This window comes from Pseudorca crassidens, unplaced genomic scaffold, assembly GCF_039906515.1.
Source record: "Pseudorca crassidens isolate mPseCra1 unplaced genomic scaffold, mPseCra1.hap1 Scaffold_46, whole genome shotgun sequence".
In the NCBI taxonomy this organism is placed as follows: Eukaryota; Metazoa; Chordata; class Mammalia; order Artiodactyla; family Delphinidae; genus Pseudorca; species Pseudorca crassidens.
Genome location: NW_027136299.1, coordinates 5,606,330 through 5,630,605, shown reverse-complemented (window position 1 = coordinate 5,630,605; position 24,276 = coordinate 5,606,330). Strand labels below are relative to the sequence as shown.

Sequence of the window (24,276 nt, the reverse complement as noted above, 5' to 3'; positions counted from 1 at the left end):
GCAGAAATTGCAAACTGGGCCAAACAGGAGGTTAAAGGGACTGACTCTCCAAGTCGGGAGAGTGTTAGTAAAGCGTCTGGAATGTTGCACCCGAGTACCAGGGTATGAAAACTGAGACATATTTGAACACGTCTCCCGATCACATGGTTGATCATACTCTAGGTTCCACATGCATGTTTTAGCTGAAGGAAGAATACCTTAAACCTGTGTAGTTGAAACCCGTGGAATGGGTACCATGCAATATGACTTCACAGGGTCTTCATTTGCTCACCGAACCTCTCCAATCCTATCACTGCTGCGTTTATGCCCCTGTACACATGCTTGATTCTCTTTCGGAGACATAGCAATCCATAGGTTTTAAGATACTTACTAGTCACGTACATTCTTAGGCATTTAATATGCGGTGTTGAGTCCATTTCGTTGAGCAAGGAGTAGCTCTTGTCTATTCCGTATTTGGCTTAAGGAAATTTATCTGTGCTCATTTCAATCTCTGGTTTTATGCAACACCCCAACTCACCTTTACCCTTAAGCAAGCATAAGTTGGTTTTCTAAATTTGAGACCCTGTTCTGTTCTGTAATTCAGTTCCTGTGTAGCCAAGTTTACATTCCGTGTATTACTGATATCTTATGATGTTTCTTTTTCTGTGTGACTTATTTCAGTTAGAATCATCATACCTGAATCCACTCATTGTGCTACTAAGGGCCTGATGACATAGATTTCATTGCTGAGTGATATTGCTTTGTAAGTAAATACCACAACTTCTTTATCTATTTTTCACTTTCTGCGATGCTGAACTTGTACTGTAAACGAGGTTCTTGTAAACAGAGGCGTCCCAAACTTTGGGGTGGCTGTGTCTTTTTGATTTTAATTTCCCTAAGCTATAGGACCATAAGTGGAAGTGCCCTAGGCTCTGTTGCTTTGTTTTTTAGATGTTTCAGGAAACACCATACACTTCTCCCGAGTGTCTGTTGGCAATTTACATCCCGCCCATCAGCATAACAAGGCTCCCAGTTCTCCATGGCCTGTCCTGCCTTTCTGGATTTTACACTTTCTTCAGATGGCCCTTTTGACCGGGGGAAGTGAGACTTCATTGTAGTGCAGATTTCCTTTGCAAGTTTGCTTGGTTGGCCAAAAAGGGCATATGCGTTTTTTCCTGAATATATTCAGGAAAAAACGCATACGCCCTTTTTGGCCAAGTGCATCATTGTGGACGTTCTGCCTCTTTTCCTATGCTTTCAATGCAATTCCAGTCTACCTCCTGAAATCGGTTTCCTGCAATTCTGCCCCGCTTTCAAGTCCTCTTGGCAGCCTTACTTCAGTATATTTTTGGACGATAGCTGTCATTTATAACTCTGCAGGTTTGTGAATTACAGTGCCCCTGAGCTCCTTTCTTCAACTCGCTTTCTTGTGACATGGCCGCAACACCGCAGGATGGCTTCAGGCCCTAATCTGGTTCCGGCACGGCACGCTGAGCCTTTGGATATTTCCTCTTCCTGGTGGGAAATGTGAGTTAAATTTGCCCGTCCAGACACCTCCAGCTAGTCTCTCATTGGTTCTCCCTATTCCTGTTCATCTTCCGCAGAAATTGCAAACTGGGCCAAACAAGAGGTTAAAGGTGCTGACTCTCCAAGTGGGGAGAGTGTTAGTAAAGCGTCTGGAATGTTGCACCCGAGTACCAGGGGAGGAAAACTGAGACATATTTGAACACGTCTCCCGTTCACACGGTTGATCATACTCTGGGTTCCACATGCATGTTTTAGCTGAAGGAAGAATACCTTAAACCTGGAGAGTTGAGACCCGTGGAATGGGTACCATGCAATATGACTTCACAGGGTCTTCATTTGCTCACCGAACCTCTCCAATCCTATCACTGCTGCGTTTATGCCCCTGTACACACGCTTGATTCTCTTTTGGAGACATAGCAATCCATAGGTTTTAAGATACTTACTAGTCAGGTACATTCTTAGGCATTTAATATGGGGTGTTGAGTCCATTTCGTTGAGCAAGGAGTAGCTCTTGTCTATTCCATATTTGGCTTAAGGAACTTTATCTGTGCTCATTTCAATCTCTGGTTTTATGCAGCACCCCAACTCACCTTTCCCCTTAAGCAAGCGTAAGTTGCTTTTCTAAATTTGAGACCCTGTTCTGTTTTGGAATTCAGTTCCTGTGTAGCCAAGTTTACATTCCGTGTATTAGTGATATCTTATGATGTTTCTTTTTCTGTGTGACTTATTTCAGTTAGAATCATCGTACCTGAATCCACTCATTATGCTGCTATGGGCCTGATGACATAGATTTCATTGCTGAGTGATACTGCATTGTACGTAAGTACCACAAGTTCTTTATCCATTTTTCACTTTCTGTGATATTGAACTTGTACGGTAAACGAGGTTCTTGTAAACAGAGGTGTCCCAAACATTGGGGTGGCTGTGTCTTTTTGATTTTAATTTCCCTAAGCTATAGGACCATAAGTGGAAGTGCCCTAGGCTCTGTTGCTTTGTTTTTTAGATGTTTCAGGAAACACCATACACTTCTCCCCAGTGTCTGTTGGCAATTTACATCCCGCCCATCAGCATAACAAGGCTCCCAGTTCTCCATGGCCTGTCCTGCCTTTCTGGATTTTACACTTTTTTCAGATGGCCCTTTTGACCGGGGGGAAGTGAGACTTCATTGTAGTGCAGATTTCCTTTGCAAGCTTGCTTGGTTGGCCAAAAAGGGCGTATGCGTTTTTTCCTGAATATATTCAGGAAAAAACGCATACGCCCTTTTTGGCCAAGTGTATCATTGTGGACGTTCTGCCTCTTTTCCTATGCTTTCAATGCAATTCCAGTCTACCTCCTGAAATCGGGTTCCTGCAATTCTGCCCCGCTTTCAAGTCCTCTTGGCAGCCTTCAGTATATTTTTGGACGATAGCTGTCATTTATAACTCTGCATGTTTGTGAATTACAGTGCCCCTGAGCTCCTTTCTTCAACTCGCTTTCTTGTGACCTGGCCACAACACCGCAGGATGGCTTCAGGCCCTAATCTGGTTCCGGCACGGCACGCTGAGCCTTTGGTTATTTCCTCTTCCTGGTGGGAAATGAGAGTTAAATTTGCCCGTCCAGACACCTCCAGCTAGTCTCTCATTGGTTCTCCCTATTCCTGTTCATCTTCCGCAGAAATTGCAAACTGGGACAAACAGGAGGTTAAAGGCGCTGACTCTCCAAGTGGGGAGAGTGTTAGTAAAGCGTCTGGAATGTTGCACCCGAGTACCAGGGGAGGAAAACTGAGACATATTTGAACACGTCTCCCGTTCACACGGTTGATCATACTCTGGGTTCCACATGCATGTTTTAGCTGAAGGAAGAATACCTTAAACCTGGAGAGTTGAGACCCGTGTAATGGGTACCATGCAATATGACTTCAAAGGGTCTTCATTTGCTCACCGAACCTCTCCAATCCTATCACTGCTGTGTTTATGCCCCTGTACACACGCTTGATTCTCTTTTGGAGACATAGCAATCCATAGGTTTTAAGATACTTACTAGTCAGGTATATTCTTAGGCGTTTAATATGGGGTGTTGAGTCCATTTCGTTGAGCAAGGAGTAGCTCTTGTCTATTCCATATTTGGCTTAAGGAACTTTATCTGTGCTCATTTCAATCTCTGGTTTTATGCAGCACCCCAACTCACCTTTCCCCTTAAGCAAGCATAAGTTGCTTTTCTGAATTTGAGACCCTGTTCTGTTTTGGAATTCAGTTCCTGTGTAGCCAAGTTTACATTCCGTGTATTAGTGATATCTTATGATGTTTCTTTTTCTGTGTGACTTATTTCAGTTAGAATCATCGTACCTGAATCCACTCATTATGCTGCTACGGGCCTGATGACATAGATTTCATTGCTGAGTGATACTGCATTGTACGTAAGTACCACAAGTTCTTTATCCATTTTTCACTTTCTGTGATATTGAACTTGTACGGTAAACGAGGTTCTTGTAAACAGAGGCGTCCCAAACTTTGGGGTGGCTGTGTCTTTTTGATTTTAATTTCCCTAAGCTATAGGACCATAAGTGGAAGTGCCCTAGGCTCTGTTGCTTTGTTTTTTAGATGTTTCAGGAAACACCATACACTTCTCCCGAGTGTCTGTTGGCAATTTACATCCCGCCCATCAGCATAACAAGGCTCCCAGTTCTTCATGGCCTGTCCTGCCTTTCTGGATTTTACACTTTCTTCAGATGGCCCTTTTGACCGGGGGGAAGTGAGACTTCATTGTAGTGCAGATTTCCTTTGCAAGCTTGCTTGGTTGGCCAAAAAGGGCGTATGCGTTTTTTCCTGAATATATTCAGGAAAAAACGCATACGCCCTTTTTGGCCAAGTGCATCATTGTGGACGTTCTGCCTCTTTTCCTATGCTTTCAATGCAATTCCAGTCTACCTCCTGGAATCGGTTTCCTGCAATTCTGCCCCGCTTTCAAGTCCTCTTGGCAGCCTTACTTCAGTATATTTTTGGACGATAGCTGTCATTTATAACTCTGCAGGTTTGTGAATTACAGTGCCCCTGAGCTCCTTTCTTCAACTCGCTTTCTTGTGACCTGGCTGCAACACCGCAGGATGGCTTCAGGCCCTAATCTGGTTCTGGCACGGCACGCTGAGCCTTTGTTTAATTCCTCTTCCTCGTGGGAAATGAGAGTTAAATTTGCCCATCCAGACACCTCCAGCTAGTCTCTCATTGGTTCTCGCTATTCCTGTTCATCTTCCGCAGAAATTGCAAACTGGGCCAAACAGGAGGTTAAAGGGACTGACTCTCCAAGTCGGGAGGGTGTTAGTAAAGCGTCTGGAAGGTTGCACCCGAGTACCAGGGTACGAAAACTGAGACATATTTGAACACGTCTCCCGATCACATGGTTGATCATACTCTAGGTTCCACATGCATGTTTTAGCTGAAGGAAGAATACCTTAAACCTGGGTAGTTGAAACCCGTGGAATGGGTACCATGCAATATGACTTCAAAGGGTCTTCATTTGCTAACCGAACCTCTCCAATCCTATCACTGCTGCGTTTATGCCCCTTTACACACGCTTGATTCTCTTTCGGAGACATAGCAATCCATAGGTTTTAAGATACTTACTAGTCACGTACATTCTTAGGCGTTTAATATGCGGTGTTGAGTCCATTTCGTTGAGCAAGGAGTAGCTCTTGTCTATTCCATATTTGGCTTAAGGAACTTTATCTGTGCTCATTTCAATCTCTGGTTTTATGCAGCACCCCAACTCACCTTTACCCTTAAGCAAGCATAAGTTGCTTTTCTAAATTTGAGACCCTGTTCTGTTCTGTAATTCAGTTCCTGTGTAGCCAAGTTTACATTCCGTGTATTACTGATATCTTATGATGTTTCTTTTTCTGTGTGACTTATTTCAGTTAGAATCATCATACCTGGATCCACTCATTGTGCTGCTAATGGCCTGATGACATAGATTTCATTGCTGAGTGATATTGCTTTGTAAGTAAATACCACAACTTCTTTATCCATTTTTCACTTTCTGCGATGTTGAACTTGTACTGTAAACGAGGTTCTTGTAAACAGAGGCGTCCCAAACTTTGGGGTGGCTGTGTCTTTTTGATTTTAATTTCCCTAAGCTATAGGACCATAAGTGGAAGTGCCCTAGGCTCTGTTGCTTTGTTTTTTAGATGTTTCAGGAAACACCATACACTTCTCCCGAGTGTCTGTTGGCAATTTACATCCCGCCCATCAGCATAACAAGGCTCCCAGTTCTCCATGGCCTGTCCTGCCTTTCTGGATTTTACACTTTTTTCAGATGGCCCTTTTGACCGGGGGGAAGTGAGACTTCATTGTAGTGCAGATTTCCTTTGCAAGTTTGCTTGGTTGGCCAAAAAGGGCGTATGCGTTTTTTCCTGAATATATTCAGGAAAAAACGCATACGCCCTTTTTGGCCAAGTGTATCATTGTGGACGTTCTGCCTCTTTTCCTATGCTTTCAATGCAATTCCAGTCTACCTCCTGAAATCGGTTTCCTGCAATTCTGCCCCGCTTTCAAGTCCTCTTGGCAGCCTTACTTCAGTATATTTTTGGACGATAGCTGTCATTTATAACTCTGCAGGTTTGTGAATTACAGTGCCCCTGAGCTCCTTTCTTCAACTCGCTTTCTTGTGACCTGGCCGTAACACCGCAAGATGGCTTCAGGCCCTAATCTGGTTCCGGCACGGCACGCTGAGCCTTTGGTTATTTCCTCTTCCTGGTGGGAAATGAGAGTTAAATTTGCCCGTCCAGACACCTCCAGCTAGTCTCTCATTGGTTCTCGCTATTCCTGTTCATCTTCCGCAGAAATTGCAAACTGGGCCAAACAGGAGGTTAAAGGCGCTGACTCTCCAAGTGGGGAGAGTGTTAGTAAAGCGTCTGGAATGTTGCACCCGAGTACCAGGGGAGGAAAACTGAGACATATTTGAACACGTCTCCCGTTCACACAGTTGATCATACTCTGGGTTCCACATGCATGTTTTAGCTGAAGGAAGAATACCTTAAACCTGGAGAGTTGAGACCCGTGGAATGGGTACCATGCAATATGACTTCAAAGGGTCTTCATTTGCTCACCGAACCTCTCCAATCCTATCACTGCTGCGTTTATGCCCCTGTACACACGCTTGATTCTCTTTTGGAGACATAGCAATCCATAGGTTTTAAGATACTTACTAGTCAGGTACATTCTTAGGCGTTTAATATGCGGTGTTGAGTCCATTTCGTTGAGCAAGGAGTAGCTCTTGTCTATTCCATATTTGGCTTAAGGAACTTTATCTCTGCTCATTTCAATCTCTGGTTTTATGCAGCACCCCAACTCACCTTTACCCTTAAGCAAGCATAAGTTGGTTTTCTAAATTTGAGACCCTGTTCTGTTCTGTAATTCAGTTCCTGTGTAGCCAAGTTTACATTCCGTGTATTACTGATATCTTATGATGTTTCTTTTTCTGTGTGACTTATTTCAGTTAGAATCATCATACCTGAATCCACTCATTGTGCTGCTAAGGGCCTGATGACATAGATTTCATTGCTGAGTGATATTGCTTTGTAAGTAAATACCACAACTTCTTTATCCATTTTTCACTTTCTGCGATGTTGAACTTGTACTGTAAACGAGGTTCTTGTAAACAGAGGCATCCCAAACTTTGGGGTGGCTGTGTCTTTTTGATTTTAATTTCCCTAATATATAGGACCATAAGTGAAAGTGCCCTACGCTCTGTTGCTTTGTTCTTTAGATGTTTCAGGAAACACCATACACTTCTCCCGAGTGTCTGTTGGCAATTTACATCCCGCCCATCAGCATAACAAGGCTCCCAGTTCTCCATGGCCTGTCCTGCCTTTCTGGATTTTACACTTTTTTCAGATGGCCCTTTTGACCGGGGGGAAGTGAGACTTCATTGTAGTACAGATTTCCTTTGCAAGCTTGCTTGGTTGGCCAAAAAGGGCGTATGCGTTTTTTCCTGAATATATTCAGGAAAAAACGCATACGCCCTTTTTGGCCAAGTGCATCATTGTGGACGTTCTGCCTCTTTTCCTATGCTTTCAATGCAATTCCAGTCTACCTCCTGAAATCGGTTTCCTGCAATTCTGCCCCGCTTTCAAGTCCTCTTGGCAGCCTTACTTCAGTATATTTTTGGACGATAGCTGTCATTTATAACTCTGCAGGTTTGTGAATTACAGTGCCCCTGAGCTCCTTTCTTCAACTCGCTTTCTTGTGACCTGGCCGCAACACCGCAGGATGGCTTCAGGCCCTAATCTGGTTCCGCCACGGCACGCTGAGCCTTTGGATATTTCCTCTTCCTGGTGGGAAATGAGAGTTAAATTTGCCCGTCCAGACACCTCCAGCCAGTCTCTCATTGGTTCTCCCTATTCCTGTTCATCTTCCGCAGAAATTGCAAACTGGGCCAAACAGGAGGTTAAAGGCGCTGACTCTCCAAGTGGGGAGAGTGTTAATAAAGCGTCTGGAATGTTGCACCCGAGTACCAGGGGAGGAAAACGGAGACATATTTGAACATGTCTCCTGTTCACACGGTTGATCATACTCTGGGTTCCACATGCATGTTTTAGCTGAAGGAAGAATACCTTAAACCTGGAGAGTTGAGACCCGTGGAATGGGTACCATGCAATATGACTTCAAAGGGTCTTCATTTGCTCACCGAACCTCTCCAATCCTATCACTGCTGCGTTTATGCCCCTGTACACACACTTGATTCTCTTTCGGAGACATAGCAATCCATAGGTTTTAAGATACTTACTAGTCAGGTACATTCTTAGGCGTTTAATATGCGGTGTTGAGTCCATTTCGTTGAGCAAGGAGTAGCTCTTGTCTATTCCATATTTGGCTTAAGGAACTTTATCTGTGTTCATTTCAATCTCTGGTTTTATGCAGCACCCCAACTCACCTTTCCCCTTAAGCAAGCATAAGTTGGTTTTCTAAATTTGAGACCCTGTTCTGTTTTGGAATTCAGTTCCTGTGTAGCCAAGTTTACATTCCGTGTATTAGTGATATCTTATGATGTTTCTTTTTCTGTGTGACTTATTTCAGTTAGAATCATCGTACCTGAATCCACTCATTATGCTGCTACGGGCCTGATGACATAGATTTCATTGCTGAGTGATACTGCATTGTACGTAAGTACCACAAGTTCTTTATCCATTTTTCACTTTCTGTGATATTGAACTTGTACGGTAACTGAGGTTCTTGTAAACAGAGGCGTCCCAAACTTTGGGGTGGCTGTGTCTTTTTGATTTTAATTTCCCTAAGCTATAGGACCATAAGTGGAAGTGCCCTAGGCTCTGTTGCTTTCTTTTTTAGATGTTTCAGGAAACACCATACACTTCTCCCGAGTGTCTGTTGGCAATTTACATCCCGCCCATCAGCATAACAAGGCTCCCAGTTCTCCATGGCCTGTCCTGCCTTTCTGGATTTTACACTTTTTTCAGATGGCCCTTTTGACCGGGGGGAAGTGAGACTTCATTGTAGTGCAGATTTCCTTTGCAAGTTTGCTTGGTTGGCCAAAAAGGGCGTATGCGTTTTTTCCTGAATATATTCAGGAAAAAACGCATACGCTCTTTTTGGCGAAGTGCATCATTGTGGACGTTCTGCCTCTTTTCCTATGCTTTCAATGCAATTCCAGTCTACCTCCTGAAATTGGTTTCCTGCAATTCTGCCCCGCTTTCAAGTCCTCTTGGCAGCCTTACTTCAGTATATTTTTGGACGATAGCTGTCATTTATAAGTCTGCAGGTTTGTGAATTACAGTGCCCCTGAGCTCCTTTCTTCAACTCGCTTTCTTTTGAGCTGCCCGCAACACCGCAGGATAGCTTCAGGCCCTAATCTGTTTCCGGCACGGCACGCTGAGCCTTTGGTTATTTCCTCTTCCTGGTGGGAAATGAGAGTTAAATTTGCCCGTCCAGACACCTCCAGCTAGTCTCTCATTGGTTCTCCCTATTCCTGTTCATCTTCCGCAGAAATTGCAAACTGGGCCAAACAGGAGGTTAAAGGCGCTGACTCTCCAAGTGGGGAGAGTGTTAGTAATGCGTCTGGAATTTTGCACCCGAGTACCAGGGTATGAAAACTGAGACATATTTGAACACGTCTCCCGATCACATGGTTGATCATACTCTAGGTTCCACATGCATGTTTTAGCTGAAGGAAGAATACCTTAAACCTGGGTAGTTGAAACCCGTGGAATGGGTACCATGCAATATGACTTCAAAGGGTCTTCATTTGCTCACCGAAACTCTCCAATCCTATCACTGCTGCGTTTATGCCCCTGTACACACGCTTGATTCTCTTTTGGAAACATAGCAATCCATAGGTTTTAAGATACTTACTAGTCAGGTACATTCTTAGGCGTTTAATATGCGGTGTTGAGTCCATTTCGTTGAGCAATGAGTAGCTCTTGTCTATTCCATATTTGGCTTAAGGAACTTTATCTGTGCTCATTTCAATCTCTGGTTTTATGCAGCACCCCAACTCACCTTTACCCTTAAGCAAGCATAAGTTGGTTTTCTAAATTTGAGACCCTGTTCTGTTCTGTAATTCAGTTCCTGTGTAGCCAAGTTTACATTCCGTGTATTACTGATATCTTATGATGTTTCTTTTTCTGTGTGACTTATTTCAGTTAGAATCATCGTACCTGAATCCACTCATTATGCTGCTACAGGCCTGATGACATAGATTTCATTGCTGAGTGATACTGCATTGTACGCAAGTACCACAAGTTCTTTATCCATTTTTCACTTTCTGTGATATTGAACTTGTACGGTAAACGAGGTTCTTGTAAACAGAGGCGTCCCAAACTTTGGGGTGGCTGTGTCTTTTTGATTTTAATTTCCCTAAGCTATAGGACCATAAGTGGAAGTGCCCTAGGCTCTGTTGCTTTGTTTTTTAGATGTTTCAGGAAACACCATACACTTCTCCCGAGTGTCTGTTGGCAATTTACATCCCGCCCATCAGCATAACAAGGCTCCCAGTTCTCCATGGCCTGTCCTGCCTTTCTGGATTTTACACTTTTTTCAGATGGCCCTTTTGACCGGGGGGAAGTGAGACTTCATTGTAGTGCAGATTTCCTTTGCAAGCTTGCTTGGTTGGCCAAAAAGGGCGTATGCGTTTTTTCCTGAATATATTCAGGAAAAAACGCATACGCCCTTTTTGGCCAAGTGCATCATTGTGGACGTTCTGCCTCTTTTCCTATGCTTTCAATGCAATTCCAGTCTACCTCCTGAAATCGGTTTCCTGCAATTCTGCCCCGATTTCAAGTCCTCTTGGCAGCCTTACTTCAGTATATTTTTGGACGATAGCTGTCATTTATAACTCTGCAGGTTTGTGAATTACAGTGCCCCTGAGCTCCTTTCTTCAACTCGCTTTCTTTTGAGCTGGCCGCAACACCGCAGGATGGCTTCAGGCCCTAATCTGGTTCCGGCACTGCACGCTGAGCCTTTGGTTAATTCCTCTTCCTGGTGGGAAATGAGAGTTAAATTTGCCCGTCCAGACACCTCCAGCTAGTCTCTCATTGGTTCTCGCTATTCCTGTTCATCTTCCGCAGAAATTGCAAACTGGGCCAAACAGGAGGTTAAAGGGACTGACTCTCCAAGTCGGGAGAGTGTTAGTAAAGCGTCTGGAATGTTGCACCCGAGTACCAGGGTATGAAAACTGAGACATATTTGAGCACGTCTCCCAATCACATGGTTGATCATACTCTAGGTTCCACATGCATGTTTTAGCTGAAGGAAGAATACCTTAAACCTGGGTAGTTGAAACCCGTGGAATGGGTACCATGCAATATGACTTCAATGGGTCTTCATTTGCTCACCGAACCTCTCCAATCCTATCACTGCTGCGTTTATGCCCCTGTACACATGCTTGATTCTCTTTCGGAGACATAGCAATCTGTAGGTTTTAAGATACTTACTAGTCAGGTACATTCTTAGGCGTTTAATATGGGGTGTTGAGTCCATTTCGTTGAGCAAGGAGTAGCTCTTGTCTATTCCATATTTGGCTTAAGGAACTTTATCTGTGCTCATTTCAATCTCTGGTTTTATGCAGCACCCCAACTCACCTTTCCTCTTAAGCAAGCATAAGTTGGTTTTCTAAATTTGAGACCCTGTTCTGTTCTGTAATTCAGTTCCTGTGTAGCCAAGTTTACATTCCGTGTATTACTGATATCTTATGATGTTTCTTTTTCTGTGTGACTTATTTCAGTTAGAATCATCGTACCTGAATCCACTCATTATGCTGCTACGGGCCTGATGACATAGATTTCATTGCTGAGTGATACTGCATTGTACGTAAGTACCACAAGTTCTTTATCCATTTTTCACTTTCTGTGATATTGAACTTGTACGGTAAACGAGGTTCTTGTAAACAGAGGCGTCCCAAACTTTGGGGTGGCTGTGTCTTTTTGATTTTAATTTCCCTAAGCTATAGGACCATAAGTGGAAGTGCCCTAGGCTCTGTTGCTTTGTTTTTTAGATGTTTCAGGAAACACCATACACTTCTCCCGAGTGTCTGTTGGCAATTTACATCCCGCCCATCAGCATAACAAGGCTCCCAGTTCTCCATGGCCTGTCCTGCCTTTCTGGATTTTACACTTTTTTCAGATGGCCCTTTTGACCGGGGGGAAGTGAGACTTCATTGTAGTGCAGATTTCCTTTGCAAGCTTGCTTGGTTGGCCAAAAAGGGCGTATGCGTTTTTTCCTGAATATATTCAGGAAAAAACGCATACGCCCTTTTTGGCCAAGTGCATCATTGTGGACGTTCTGCCTCTTTTCCTATGCTTTCAATGCAATTCCAGTCTACCTCCTGAAATCGGTTTCCTGCAATTCTGCCCCGATTTCAAGTCCTCTTGGCAGCCTTACTTCAGTATATTTTTGGACGATAGCTGTCATTTATAACTCTGCAGGTTTGTGAATTACAGTGCCCCTGAGCTCCTTTCCTCAACTCGCTTTCTTTTGAGCTGGCCGCAACACCGCAGGATGGCTTCAGGCCCTAATCTGGTTCCGGCACTGCACGCTGAGCCTTTGGTTAATTCCTCTTCCTGGTGGGAAATGAGAGTTAAATTTGCCTGTCCAGACACCTCCAGCTAGTCTCTCATTGGTTCTCGCTATTCCTGTTCATCTTCCGCAGAAATTGCAAACTGGGCCAAACAGGAGGTTAAAGGGACTGACTCTCCAAGTCGGGAGGGTGTTAGTAAAGCGTCTGGAATGTTGCATCCGAGTACCAGGAGAGGAAAACTGAGACATATTTGAACACGTTTCCCGATCACATGGTTGATCATACTCTAGGTTCCACATGCATGTTTTAGCTGAAGGAAGAATACCTTAAACCTGGGTAGTTGAAACCCGTGGAATGGTTACCATGCAATATGACTTCAAAGGGTCTTCATTTGCTCACCGAACCTCTCCAATCCTATCACTGCTGCGTTTATGCCCCTGTACACACGCTTGATTCTCTTTTGGAGACATAGCAATCCATAGGTTTTAAGATACTTACTAGTCAGGTACGTTCTTAGGCGTTTAATATGGGGTGTTGAGTCCATTTCATTGAGCAAGGAGTAGCTCTTGTCTATTACATATTTGGCTTAAGGAACTTTATCTGTGCTCATTTCAATGTCTGGTTTTATGCAGCACCCCAACTCACCTTTCCCCTTAAGCAAGCATAAGTTGGTTTTCTAAATTTGAGACCCTGTTCTGTTTTGGAATTCAGTTCCTGTGTAGCCAAGTTTACATTCCGTGTATTAGTGATATCTTATGATGTTTCTTTTTCTGTGTGACTTATTTCAGTTAGAATCATCATACCTGAATCCACTCATTATGCTGCTATGGGCCTGATGACATAGATTTCATTGCTGAGTGATACTGCATTGTACGTAAGTACCACAAGTTCTTTATCCATTTTTCACTTTCTGTGATATTGAACTTGTACGGTAAACGAGGTTCTTGTAAACAGAGGCGTCCCAAACTTTGGGGTGGCTGTGTCTTTTTGATTTTAATTTCCCTAAGCTATAGGACCATAAGTGGAAGTGCCCTAGGCTCTGTTGCTTTGTTTTTTAGATGTTTCAGGAAACACCATACACTTCTCCGGAGTGTCTGTTGGCAATTTACATCCCGCCCATCAGCATAACAAGGCTCCCAGTTCTCCATGGCCTGTCCTGCCTTTCTGGATTTTACACTTTTTTCAGATGGCCCTTTTGACCGGGGGGAAGTGAGACTTCATTGTAGTGCAGATTTCCTTTGCAAGCTTGCTTGGTTGGCCAAAAAGGGCGTATGCGTTTTTTCCTGAATATATTCAGGAAAAAACGCATACGCCCTTTTTGGCCAAGTGTATCATTGTGGACGATCTACCTCTTTTCCTATGCTTTCAATGCAATTCCAGTCTACCTCTTGAAATCGGTTTCCTGCAATTCTGCCCCGCTTTCAAGTCCTCTTGGCAGCCTTACTTCAGTATATTTTTGGACGATAGCTGTCATTTATAACTCTGCAGGTTTGTGAATTACAGTGCCCCTGAGCTCCTTTCTTGAACTCGCTTTCTTGTGACCTGGCCGCAACACCGCAGGATGGCTTCAGGCCCTAATCTGGTTCCGGCACGGCACGCTGAGCCTTTGGTTAATTCCTCTTCCTGGTGGGAAATGAGAGTTAAATTTGCCCGTCCAGACACCTCCAGCTAGTCTCTCATTGGTTCTCGTTATTCCTGTTCATCTTCCGCAGAAATTGCAAACTGGGCCAAACAGGAGGTTAAAGGGACTGACTCTCCAAGTCGGGAGGGTGTTAGTAAAGCGTCTGGAATGTTGCATCCGAGTACCAGGAGAGGAAAACTGAGACATATTTGAACACGTCTCCCGATCACATGGTTGATCATACTCTAGGTTCCACATGCATGTTTTAGCTGAAGGAAGAATACCTTAAACCTGGGTAGTTGAAACCCGTGGAATGGGTACCATGCAATATGACTTCAAAGGGTCTTCATTTGCTCACCGAACCTCTCCAATCCTATCACTGCTGCGTTTATGGCCCTGTACACACGCTTGATTCTCTTTTGGAGACATAGCAATCCATAGGTTTTAAGATACTTACTAGTCAGGTACGTTCTTAGGCGTTTAATATGGGGTGTTGAGTCCATTTCATTGAGCAAGGAGTAGCTCTTGTCTATTCCATATTTGGCTTAAGGAACTTTATCTGTGCTCATTTCAATGTCTGGTTTTATGCAGCACCCCAACTCACCTTTCCCCTTAAGCAAGCATAAGTTGGTTTTCTAAATTTGAGACCCTGTTCTGTTTTGGAATTCAGTTCCTGTGTAGCCAAGTTTACATTCCGTGTATTAGTGATATCTTATGATGTTTCTTTTTCTGTGTGACTTATTTCAGTTAGAATCATCGTACCTGAATCCACTCATTATGCTGCTACGGGCCTGATGACATAGATTTCATTGCTGAGTGATACTGCATTGTACCTAAGTACCACAAGTTCTTTATCCATTTTTCACTTTCTGTGATATTGAACTTGTACGGTAAACGAGGTTCTTGTAAACAGAGGCGTCCCAAACTTTGGGGTGGCTGTGTCTTTTTGATTTTAATTTCCCTAAGCTATAGGACCATAAGTGGAAGTGCCCTAGGCTCTGTTGCTTTGTTTTTTAGATGTTTCAGGAAATACCATACACTTCTCCCGAGTGTCTGTTGGCAATTTACATCCCGCCCATCAGCATAACAAGGCTCCCAGTTCTCCATGGCCTGTCCTGCCTTTCTGGATTTTACACTTTTTTCAGATGGCCCTTTTGACCGGGGGGAAGTGAGACTTCATTGTAGTGCAGATTTCCTTTGCAAGTTTGCTTGGTTGGCCAAAAAGGGCGTATGCGTTTTTTCCTGAATATATTCAGGAAAAAACGCATACGCCCTTTTTGGCCAAGTGTATCATTGTGGACGTTCTGCCTCTTTTCCTATGCTTTCAATGCAATTCCAGTCTACCTCCTGAAATCGGTTTCCTGCAATTCTGCCCCGCTTTCAAGTCCTCTTGGCAGCCTTACTTCAGTATATTTTTGGACGATAGCTGTCATTTATAACTCTGCAGGTCTGTGAATTACAGTGCCCCTGAGCTCCTTTCTTCAACTCGCTTTCTTGTGACATGGCCGCAACACCGCAGGATGGCTTCAGGCCCTAATCTGGTTCCGGCACGGCACGCTGAGCCTTTGGTTATTTCCTCTTCCTGGTGGGAAATGAGAGTTAAATTTGCCCGTCCAGACACCTCCAGCTAGTCTCTCATTGGTTCTCGCTATTCCTGTTCATCTTCCGCAGAAATTGCAAACTGGGCCAAACAGGAGGTTAAAGGGACTGACTCTCCAAGTCGGGAGAGTGTTAGTAAAGCGTCTGGAATGTTGCACCCGAGTACCACGGTACGAAAACTGAGACATATTTGAACACGTCTCCCGATCACATGGTTGATCATACTCTAGGTTCCACATGCATGTTTTAGCTGAAGGAAGAATACCTTAAACCTGGGTAGTTGAAACCCGTGGAATGGGTACCATGCAATATGACTTCAAAGGGTCTTCATTTGCTCACCGAACCTCTCCAATCCTATCACTGCTGCGTTTATGCCCCTGTACACATGCTTGATTCTCTTTCGGAGACATAGCAATCTGTAGGTTTTAAGATACTTACTAGTCAGGTACATTCTTAGGCGTTTAATATGGGGTGTTGAGTCCATTTCGTTGAGCAAGGAGTAGCTCTTGTCTATTCCATATTTGGCTTAAGGAACTTTATCTGTGCTCATTTCAATCTCTGGTTTTATGCAGCACCCCAACTCACCTTTCCTCTTAAGCAAGCATAAGTTGGTTTTCTAAATTTGAGACCCTGTTCTGTTTTGGAATTCAGTTCCTGTGTAGCCAAGTTTACATTCCGTGTATTAGTGATATCTTATGATGTTTCTTTTTCTGTGTGACTTATTTCAGTTAGAATCATCGTACCTGAATCCACTCATTATGCTGCTACGGGCCTGATGACATAGATTTCATTGCTGAGTGATACTGCATTGTACCTAAGTACCACAAGTTCTTTATCCATTTTTCACTTTCTGTGATATTGAACTTGTACGGTAAACGAGGTTCTTGTAAACAGAGGCGTCCCAAACTTTGGGGTGGCTGTGTCTTTTTGATTTTAATTTCCCTAAGCTATAGGACCATAAGTGGAAGTGCCCTAGGCTCTGTTGCTTTGTTTTTTAGATGTTTCAGGAAACACCATACACTTCTCCCGAGTGTCTGTTGGCAATTTACATCCCGCCCATCAGCATAACAAGGCTCCCAGTTCTCCATGGCCTGTCCTGCCTTTCTGGATTTTACACTTTTTTCAGATGGCCCTTTTGACCGGGGGGAAGTGAGACTTCATTGTAGTGCAGATTTCCTTTGCAAGCTTGCTTGGTTGGCCAAAAAGGGCGTATGCGTTTTTTCCTGAATACATTCAGGAAAAAACGCATACGCCCTTTTTGGCCAAGTGCATCATTGTGGACGTTCTGCCTCTTTTCCTATGCTTTCAATGCAATTCCAGTCTACCTCCTGAAATCGGTTTCCTGCAATTCTGCCCCGCTTTCAAGTCCTCTTGGCAGCCTTACTTCAGTATATTTTTGGACGATAGCTGTCATTTATAACTCTGCAGGTTTGTGAATTACAGTGACCCTGAGCTCCTTTCTTCAACTCGCTTTCTTGTGACCTGGCCTCAACACCGCAGGATGGCTTCAGGCCCTAATCTGGTTCCGGCATGGCACGCTGAGCCTTTGGTTAATTCCTCTTCCTGGTGGGAAATGAGAGTTAAATTTGCCCGTCCAGACACCTCCAGCTAGTCTCTCATTGGTTCTCGCTATTCCTGTTCATCTTCCGCAGAAATTGCAAACTGGGCCAAACAGGAGGTTAAAGGGACTGACTCTCCAAGTCGGGAGGGTGTTAGTAAAGCGTCTGGAATGTTGCATCCGAGTACCAGGAGAGGAAAACTGAGACATATTTGAACACGTCTCCCGATCACATGGTTGATCATACTCTAGGTTCCACATGCATGTTTTAGCTGAAGGAAGAATACCTTAAACCTGGGTAGTTGAAACCCGTGGAATGGGTACCATGCAATATGACTTCAAAGGGTCTTCATTTGCTCACCGAACCTCTCCAATCCTATCACTGCTGCGTTTATGCCCCTGTACACACGCTTGATTCTCTTTTGGAGACCTAGCAATCCATAGGTTTTAAGATACTTACTAGTCAGGTACGTTCTTAGGCGTTTAATATGGGGTGTTGAGTCCATTTCATTGAGCAAGGAGTAGCTCTTGTCTATTACATATTTGGCTTAAGGAACTTTATCTGTGCTCATTTCAATGTCTGGTTTTATGCAGCACCCCAACTCACCTTTCCCCTTAAGCAAGCATAAGTTGGTTTTCTAAATTTGAGACCCTGTTCTGTTTTGGAATTCAGTTCCTGTGTAGCCAAGTTTACATTCCGTGTATTAGTGATATCTTATGATGTTTCTTTTTCTGTGTGACTTATTTCAGTTAGAATCATCGTACCTGAATCCACTCATTATGCTGCTACGGGCCTGATGACATAGATTTCATTGCTGAGTGATACTGCATTGTACGTAAGTACCACAAGTTCTTTATCCATTTTTCACTTTCTGTGATATTGAACTTGTACGGTAAATGAGGTTCTTGTAAACAGAGGCGTCCCAAACTTTGGGGTGGCTGTGTCTTTTTGATTTTAATTTCCCTAATCTATAGGACCATAAGTGGAAGTGCCCTAGGCTCTGTTGCTTTGTTTTTTAGATGTTTCAGGAAACACCATACACTTCTCCCGAGTGTCTGTTGGCAATTTACATCCCGCCCATCAGCATAACAAGGCTCCCAGTTCTCCATGGCCTGTCCTGCCTTTCTGGATTTTACACTTTTTTCAGATGGCCCTTTTGACCGGGGGGAAGTGAGACTTCATTGTAGTGCAGATTTCCTTTGCAAGCTTGCTTGGTTGGCCAAAAAGGGCGTATGCGTTTTTTCCTGAATACATTCAGGAAAAAACGCATACGCCCTTTTTGGCCAAGTGTATCATTGTGGACGTTCTGCCTCTTTTCCTATGCTTTCAATGCAATTCCAGTCTACCTCCTGAAATCGGTTTCCTGCAATTCTGCCCCGCTTTCAAGTCCTCTTGGCAGCCTTACTTCAGTATATTTTTGGACGATAGCTGTCATTTATAACTCTGCAGGTTTGTGAATTACAGTGCCCCTGAGCTCCTTTCTTCAACTCGCTTTCTTGTGACATGGCCGCAACACCGCAGGATGGCTTCAGGCCCTAATCTGGTTCCGGCACGGCACGCTGAGCCTTTGGATATTTCCTCTTCCTGGTGGGAAATGAGAGTTAAATTTGCCCGTCCAGACACCTCCAGCTAGTCTCTCATTGGTTCTCGCTATTCCTGTTCATCTTCCGCAGAAATTGCAAACTGGGCCAAACAGGAGGTTAAAGGGACTGACTCTCCAAGTCGGGAGAGTGTTAGTAAAGCGTCTGGAATGTTGCACCCGAGTACCACGGTACGAAAACTGAGACATATTTGAACACGTCTCCCGATCACATGGTTGATCATACTCTAGGTTCCACATGCATGTTTTAGCTGAAGGAAGAATACCTTAAACCTGGGTAGTTGAAACCCGTGGAATGGGTACCATGCAATATGACTTCAAAGGGTCTTCATTTGCTCACCGAACCTCTCCAATCCTATCACTGCTGCGTTTATGCCCCTGTACACATGCTTGATTCTCTTTCGGAGACATAGCAATCTGTAGGTTTTAAGATACTTACTAGTCAGGTACATTCTTAGGCGTTTAATATGGGGTGTTGAGTCCATTTCGTTGAGCAAGGAGTAGCTCTTGTCTATTCCATATTTGGCTTAAGGAACTTTATCTGTGCTCATTTCAATCTCTGGTTTTATGCAGCACCCCAACTCACCTTTCCTCTTAAGCAAGCATAAGTTGGTTTTCTAAATTTGAGACCCTGTTCTGTTTTGGAATTCAGTTCCTGTGTAGCCAAGTTTACATTCCGTGTATTAGTGATATCTTATGATGTTTCTTTTTCTGTGTGACTTATTTCAGTTAGAATCATCGTACCTGAATCCACTCATTATGCTGCTACGGGCCTGATGACATAGATTTCATTGCTGAGTGATACTGCATTGTACCTAAGTACCACAAGTTCTTTATCCATTTTTCACTTTCTGTGATATTGAACTTGTACGGTAAACGAGGTTCTTGTAAACAGAGGCGTCCCAAACTTTGGGGTGGCTGTGTCTTTTTGATTTTAATTTCCCTAAGCTATAGGACCATAAGTGGAAGTGCCCTAGGCTCTGTTGCTTTGTTTTTTAGATGTTTCAGGAAACACCATACACTTCTCCCGAGTGTCTGTTGGCAATTTACATCCCGCCCATCAGCATAACAAGGCTCCCAGTTCTCCATGGCCTGTCCTGCCTTTCTGGATTTTACACTTTTTTCAGATGGCCCTTTTGATCGGGGGGAAGTGAGACTTCATTGTAGTGCAGATTTCCTTTGCAAGCTTGCTTGGTTGGCCAAAAAGGGCGTATGCGTTTTTTCCTGAATACATTCAGGAAAAAACGCATACGCCCTTTTTGGCCAAGTGCATCATTGTGGACGTTCTGCCTCTTTTCCTATGCTTTCAATGCAATTCCAGTCTACCTCCTGAAATCGGTTTCCTGCAATTCTGCCCCGCTTTCAAGTCCTCTTGGCAGCCTTACTTCAGTATATTTTTGGACGATAGCTGTCATTTATAACTCTGCAGGTTTGTGAATTACAGTGACCCTGAGCTCCTTTCTTCAACTCGCTTTCTTGTGACCTGGCCGCAACACCGCAGGATGGCTTCAGGCCCTAATCTGGTTCCGGCATGGCACGCTGAGCCTTTGGTTAATTCCTCTTCCTGGTGGGAAATGAGAGTTAAATTTGCCCGTCCAGACACCTCCAGCTAGTCTCTCATTGGTTCTCGCTATTCCTGTTCATCTTCCGCAGAAATTGCAAACTGGGCCAAACAGGAGGTTAAAGGGACTGACTCTCCAAGTCGGGAGGGTGTTAGTAAAGCGTCTGGAATGTTGCATCCGAGTACCAGGAGAGGAAAACTGAGACATATTTGAACACGTCTCCCGATCACATGGTTGATCATACTCTAGGTTCCACATGCATGTTTTAGCTGAAGGAAGAATACCTTAAACCTGGGTAGTTGAAACCCGTGGAATGGGTACCATGCAATATGACTTCAAAGGGTCTTCATTTGCTCACCGAACCTCTCCAATCCTATCACTGCTGCGTTTATGCCCCTGTACACACGCTTGATTCTCTTTTGGAGACCTAGCAATCCATAGGTTTTAAGATACTTACTAGTCAGGTACGTTCTTAGGCGTTTAATATGGGGTGTTGAGTCCATTTCATTGAGCAAGGAGTAGCTCTTGTCTATTACATATTTGGCTTAAGGAACTTTATCTGTGCTCATTTCAATGTCTGGTTTTATGCAGCACCCCAACTCACCTTTCCCCTTAAGCAAGCATAAGTTGGTTTTCTAAATTTGAGACCCTGTTCTGTTTTGGAATTCAGTTCCTGTGTAGCCAAGTTTACATTCCGTGTATTAGTGATATCTTATGATGTTTCTTTTTCTGTGTGACTTATTTCAGTTAGAATCATCGTACCTGAATCCACTCATTATGCTGCTACGGGCCTGATGACATAGATTTCATTGCTGAGTGATACTGCATTGTACGTAAGTACCACAAGTTCTTTATCCATTTTTCACTTTCTGTGATATTGAACTTGTACGGTAAATGAGGTTCTTGTAAACAGAGGCGTCCCAAACTTTGGGGTGGCTGTGTCTTTTTGATTTTAATTTCCCTAATCTATAGGACCATAAGTGGAAGTGCCCTAGGCTCTGTTGCTTTGTTTTTTAGATGTTTCAGGAAACACCATACACTTCTCCCGAGTGTCTGTTGGCAATTTACATCCCGCCCATCAGCATAACAAGGCTCCCAGTTCTCCATGGCCTGTCCTGCCTTTCTGGATTTTACACTTTTTTCAGATGGCCCTTTTGACCGGGGGGAAGTGAGACTTCATTGTAGTGCAGATTTCCTTTGCAAGCTTGCTTGGTTGGCCAAAAAGGGCGTATGCGTTTTTTCCTGAATACATTCAGGAAAAAACGCATACGCCCTTTTTAGCCAAGTGTATCATTGTGGACGTTCTGCCTCTTTTCCTATGCTTTCAATGCAATTCCAGTCTACCTCCTGAAATCGGTTTCCTGCAATTCTGCCCCGCTTTCAAGTCCTCTTGGCAGCCTTACTTCAGTATATTTTTGGACGATAGCTGTCATTTATAACTCTGCAGGTCTGTGAATTACAGTGCCCCTGAGCTCCTTTCTTCAACTCGCTTTCTTGTGACATGGCCGCAACACCGCAGGATGGCTTCAGGCCCTAATCTGGTTCCGGCACGGCACGCTGAGCCTTTGGTTAATTCCTCTTCCTGGTGGGAAATGAGAGTTAAATTTGCCCGTCCAGACACCTCCAGCTAGTCTCTCATTGGTTCTCGCTATTCCTGTTCATCTTCCGCAAAAATTGCAAACTGGGCCAAACAGGAGGTTAAAGGGACTGACTCTCCAAGTCGGGAGGGTGTTAGTAAAGCGTCTGGAATGTTGCACCCGAGTACCACGGTATGAAAACTGAGACATATTTGAACACGTCTCCCGATCACATGGTTGATCATACTCTAGGTTCCACATGCATGTTTTAGCTGAAGGAAGAATACCTTAAACCTGGGTAGTTGAAACCCGTGGAATGGGTACCATGCAATATGACTTCAAAGGGTCTTCATTTGCTCACCGAACCTCTCCAATCCTATCACTGCTGCGTTTATGCCCCTGTACACACGCTTGATTCTCTTTCGGAGACCTAGCAATCCATAGGTTTTAAGATACTTACTAGTCAGGTACGTTCTTAGGCGTTTAATATGGGGTGTTGAGTCCATTTCATTGAGCAAGGAGTAGCTCTTGTCTATTACATATTTGGCGTAAGGAACTTTATCTGTGCTCATTTCAATGTCTGGTTTTATGCAGCACCCCAACTCACCTTTCCCCTTAAGCAAGCATAAGTTGGTTTTCTAAATTTGAGACCCTGTTCTGTTTTGGAATTCAGTTCCTGTGTAGCCAAGTTTACATTCCGTGTATTAGTGATATCTTATGATGTTTCTTTTTCTGTGTGACTTATTTCAGTTAGAATCATCGTACCTGAATCCACTCATTATGCTGCTACGGGCCTGATGACATAGATTTCATTGCTGAGTGATACTGCATTGTACGTAAGTACCACAAGTTCTTTATCCATTTTTCACTTTCTGTGATATTGAACTTGTACGGTAAACGAGGTTCTTGTAAACAGAGGCGTCCCAAACTTTGGGGTGGCTGTGTCTTTTTGATTTTAATTTCCCTAAGCTATAGGACCATAAGTGGAAGTGCCCTAGGCTCTGTTGCTTTCTTTTTTAGATGTTTCAGGAAACACCATACACTTCTCCCGAGTGTCTGTTGGCAATTTACATCCCGCCCATCAGCATAACAAGGCTCCCAGTTCTCCATGGCCTGTCCTGCCTTTCTGGATTTTACACTTTTTTCAGATGGCCCTTTTGACCGGGGGGAAGTGAGACTTCATTGTAGTGCAGATTTCCTTTGCAAGCTTGCTTGGTTGGCCAAAAAGGGCGTATGCGTTTTTTCCTGAATACATTCAGGAAAAAACGCATACGCCCTTTTTGGCCAAGTGTATCATTGTGGACGTTCTGCCTCTTTTCCTATGCTTTCAATGCAATTCCAGTCTACCTCCTGAAATCGGTTTCCTGCAATTCTGCCCCGCTTTCAAGTCCTCTTGGCAGCCTTACTTCAGTATATTTTTGGACGATAGCTGTCATTTATAACTCTGCAGGTCTGTGAATTACAGTGCCCCTGAGCTCCTTTCTTCAACTCGCTTTCTTGTGACATGGCCGCAACACCGCAGGATGGCTTCAGGCCCTAATCTGGTTCCGGCACGGCACGCTGAGCCTTTGTTTAATTCCTCTTCCTGGTGGGAAATGAGAGTTAAATTTGCCCGTCCAGACACCTCCAGCTAGTCTCTCATTGGTTCTCGCTATTCCTGTTCATCTTCCGCAGAAATTGCAAACTGGGCCAAACAGGAGGTTAAAGGGACTGACTCTCCAAGTCGGGAGGGTGTTAGTAAAGCGTCTGGAATGTTGCATCCGAGTACCAGGAGAGGAAACCTGAGACATATTTGAACACGTCTCCCGATCACATGGTTGATCATACTCTAGGTTCCACATGCATGTTTTAGCTGAAGGAAGAATACCTTAAACCTGGGTAGTTGAAACCCGTGGAATGGGTACCATGCAATATGACTTCAAAGGGTCTTCATTTGCTCACCGAACCTCTCCAATCCTATCACTGCTGCGTTTATGCCCCTGTACACACGCTTGATTCTCTTTTGGAGACCTAGCAATCCATAGGTTTTAAGATACTTACTAGTCAGGTACGTTCTTAGGCGTTTAATATGGGGTGTTGAGTCCATTTCATTGAGCAAGGAGTAGCTCTTGTCTATTACATATTTGGCTTAAGGAACTTTATCTGTGCTCATTTCAATGTCTGGTTTTATGCAGCACCCCAACTCACCTTTCCCCTTAAGCAAGCATAAGTTGGTTTTCTAAATTTGAGACCCTGTTCTGTTTTGGAATTC

At 43.9% G+C, this 24,276-nt stretch overlaps 1 long non-coding RNA gene across 1 annotated transcript in view; it reads left to right on the top strand.

Moving 5' to 3' along the window:
• The window catches only part of LOC137218211 (uncharacterized), a 477,343-nt gene that overhangs the window by 296,538 nt on the left and 156,529 nt on the right, over nucleotides 1-24,276 (top strand). Inside the window, exon 2 of the long non-coding RNA XR_010940530.1 lies at nucleotides 13,296-13,381. This is a non-coding gene — a long non-coding RNA (uncharacterized lncRNA). The remainder of the gene's footprint in view (nucleotides 1-13,295; nucleotides 13,382-24,276) is intronic.